Below are 4,144 nucleotides of genomic sequence, written 5' to 3' on the forward strand. Positions count from 1 at the left end.
CTGAGCCCCAGCCCCCACCCCAGCAGAACTGGCACCAATATCTCACAAAATATATCTAACCAAGCATTTTCTTTCTCCAAAAATATAATCCCTTCACAAAATAGAACAAGCAGCTGTTACTTTGGGGAGCTGCATTTAAAAATATATGTGCATGTGTGTGTAAGGGAACTACAAGAGCTGCAAACGCCTTTGCGTACTGACAGCAAACTCTATTAACTTACTATATGTAAGCGGTGCACTTCTTAAAATATATCTCTCAAGTAGTCATATGCATATAGTGAAATGTCCCCCTTGCAAGAGATAAAGAAGGAGACATTTTCCAAAACAGCAATTCTTTTCTGCTCTGTAACTTGGCTGTGATCATTTGATATTGCAATGGTTTTGGAAGCACCTGGAGAATTTATTTATAGGGGTGAGGGTTTCCATTACAGAATGGAGGTGAGAGCACCTCACTTTTCTGGCAGGCATTATTACAAAGAACCAGAGTGGTGACATTCGTGACTCTACAACAAGAACCCCCAGAGTCCTTTGTCAGCCGGCATTGCTTTCTTCTTTCATATTCAAAGATGGTTTCAGGGATGGGAGGCAGGCAGCTTAAAGAGGAATGGGTTTCTAATAAAACGTAAATAAATGTAGGGCAGGTCCAACGTTTTCTCCCTGGTGGTGCCGCCCAATCATCTGTCAGTCATTAAGGAAGCTGACCTATCACTGGGGAGTCAAGCGAAGTAATTGATCATGTGGCTTTGTCACAGTGATGCATCAGGTAAGCAGGTGAGTGCTGAGTACCAGGGGACTCCAAAAAACGAAACTTCATCACCTTCTACTCTTTACCTCTAAGGTTCAGCTGTGGATGTTGGCTGTGACCTCAGGCCTAAGAATGAAAAGACTGTGTTGCTTTCCTTCGATTCAAACAAGCTGTCATAGTCTCCACAGTATTGATCCCCATTAAATATCTGAGGAGGCAGAGGGTTGCCTTGCGCAGGCTTCTTCTCAGGGGGAATGTTTTTGTACATCCACAGCCTCTGTTCTTCCTACATAGTGGTGTCCACCTCCTCGAACTCGATCTTGTTGGCTTCCAGAAATCCAAACACATCCTGCTGTTTCTTCTTGATCGCCACAAAGCCTGAGCATGAGGCGACAAACACGCAGACCACCATCCTCTCGCTGCGTCAGGGACTACTGCTGACACGGTCACAGAAGCTGACTGCGACTGAGGCTGCTGCCCACTCCTGCACAACTTCAGAGAGGACCACAGCAATGCATCTAGAAATATTTTTATGCCTACCATTTTACCTGTAATTTTCCATGATAATTTTCAATTTTAACACGTTATTCTATATTTTTGTATTCTTTAGCTTCCATGAAAATTGTCAATTTTAATGTGTTTTTCTTTTTCCTTTTATTGAAAAAGGAAGTAAAAACATTTTATGATAAAATTGAACATTTACATGGAAACTATTTCTGATGAAATAGAAGAGATATATAGTAAAACACATTGAAATTGACAGTTTTCCATCTTCACTCCGAGACGGACCAGACAGGCAACACCAGGTACACAAAGATATCCCGAATTTCACATCACTCGGGACACAGCCCACCAGGCTGCTGCCTGTGCCTAAGACCTGGGCAGCTCTGCGGGTCATCTGTGTGCCAGCCCTGTCCTGGGTCATTTGCCCTACAGAGTGATCGGCACTTGGAAAGGGTCCCCAAAGCATCTGCCATCTACCTCCTGGAAGGACCAGAGGGGCAACAGCAGGTACACAGCAACAACCCGAGTATAATATTGCTTGGGGCAAAGCACACCAAGGCTCCAATGTCACCCAAAAGTAGGGCAGTCCATTAGCAATCTGTGCCGGGGAAAACCCGGTCATCCAGAGGTGCGGAAATAGCCTTACAGGCTCATAGGAGATTCAAGCACCAGCCAGTGACAACAGGACCAACTAACGCCAGAGACAAGATGGCAAAAGGCAAACTTAGGAACATTACTAACAGAAATCAAGGCAATATGGCAGCATCCAAACCCAATTCTCTGAAAACAGCAAGTCCTGGATACCCCAACACACCAGAAAAACTAGATCTGATTTAAAATCACATATCATGATGCTATTAAAGGATTACAAGAAGGAAATAAATAAATCTGTTAAAGAAATACAGGAGAACATGAATCAAAAGGTAGAAGCCCTTACAAAGGAAACACAAAAATCATTTAAAGAAATTCAGGAATATGTGGGTCAACAGATAGAAGCCAATAAAGAGGAAATGCAAAAGTCCCTTAAAGAAATACAGGAGAACTTGGGTCAAAAAGGCAGAAGCCATGAAAGAGGAAGCACAAAAATCTCATAAAGAATTACAGGGAAGCATAAACAAACAAGTGAAAGAACTGAGCAAAACCATCTAAAAACAGAAGTAAAAACAACTAAGAAATCACCAAGGGGGACAACTTTGGAGATAGAAAACCTTGGGAAGATATCAGGAGTCATAGATGCAAATATCAACAACAGAATACAAGAGATAGAAGGAAGAATCTCAGATGCGGAAGATACCATAGAAACCATGGACTCAACAGTCAAAGAAAATGCAAAATGCAAAAAGCTTGTAACCCAAAATATCCAGGAAATCCAGGACACAATGAGAAAGCCAAACCTAAGGATTATAGGCATTGATGAGAGCGAAGATTTACAACTTAAAGGGCCAGCAAATATCTTCAACAAAATTATGGAAGAAAACTTCCCTAACTTAAAGAGAGAGATGCCCATGAATATACAAGAAGCCTACAGAATTCCAAACAGACTGGACCAGAACAGAAATACCTCCCATCACATAATAATCAAAACCCTCAATGTACTAAAGAAAGAAAGAGTATTAAAGGCAGTAAGAAAAAGACAAAGTAACATATAAAAGAAAGACCTATCAGAATTACGACAGACTTCTTACCAGAGACCATGAAAGCTAGAAGATCCTGGCAGATTTCATGCAGAATCTAAGAGAACACAAATGCCAGCCAAAACTACTATACCCAGCAAAACTCTCAATCACCATAGATGGAGAATCCAAGATATTCCATGATAAAAACCAAATTTACACACAATACCTTTCCACAAACCTAGCCCTACAAAGAATAATAGGATGAAAACACCAATACGAGGGAAACTTCACCCTGGAAAAAGCAAGATAGTAACTTCTTTCATTTAACCAAAAAGAAGATAACCACTCAAATATAAAAATAACATAAAAAATAACAGGAAGTAAAAATCACTATTCCTTAATATCTTCTCTTAACATCAATGGACTCAATCCCCCAACAAAAAGACATAGAGTAACAGACTGGATAAGGAAGCAGGACCCTACATTTTGCTGTGTACAGAAAACACACCTCAGTGTCAAAGACAAACACTACCTCAGAGTAAAAGGCTGGAAAACAATTTTACAAGCAAATGGTCTCAGGAAACAAGCCAGAGTAGCCATTCTTATATCATATAAAATTAACTTTCAACCTAAAGTCATCAAAAGAGATATGGAAGGACACTTCTTACTGGTCAAAGGAAAAATCCACCAAGAAGAACTCTAAATTCTGAACATCTATGATCCAAATGCAAGGATACCCTCATTCGTAAAAGAAACTTTACTAAAGCTCAAAGCACACATTGTACCTAACACATTAATTGTGGGTGACTTAAACACTCCACTCTCCTCAATGGACCAATCAGGAAAACAGAAGCTAAACAGGGACATAGTGAAACTAATTGAAGCTTTGGACCAATTGGATTTAACAGATATATATATAGAACATTTCATCCTAAAGCAAAAAGAATATACCCTTTTTTCAGTACCTCCTGGTACCTTCTCCAAAATCAACCATATAATTGGTCACAAGACAGACCTCAACAGATATAAGAAGATAAAATTAATTACATGCCTCCTATTAAATCACTATGGAGTAACAGTGGTCTTCAATAGCAACAAAAACAACAGAAAGCCCACATACATGGAAGTAGAACAATATTCTACTCAATGATACCTTGGTCAAGGAAGAAATAAAGAAACCAAAGACTTTTTAGAATTTAATGAAAATGAAGGCACAACATACCCAAATTTATGGCACACAATGAAGGCAGTGCTAAGAGGAAAACTCATAGCCCTGAGT

The 4,144-nt window shown here is 39.9% G+C and overlaps 1 pseudogene; it reads right to left on the reverse strand.

Annotated features, from left to right (window-relative positions):
- Positions 1–833: 833 nt before the first annotated feature.
- On the reverse strand, positions 834–1,157 carry LOC127696664 (SH3 domain-binding glutamic acid-rich-like protein 2; annotated as a pseudogene).
- Between the last annotated feature and the right edge of the window lie 2,987 nt (positions 1,158–4,144).

Source organism: Apodemus sylvaticus, chromosome 11 (genome assembly GCF_947179515.1).
Source record: "Apodemus sylvaticus chromosome 11, mApoSyl1.1, whole genome shotgun sequence".
NCBI classification, from domain to species: domain Eukaryota; kingdom Metazoa; phylum Chordata; class Mammalia; order Rodentia; family Muridae; genus Apodemus; species Apodemus sylvaticus.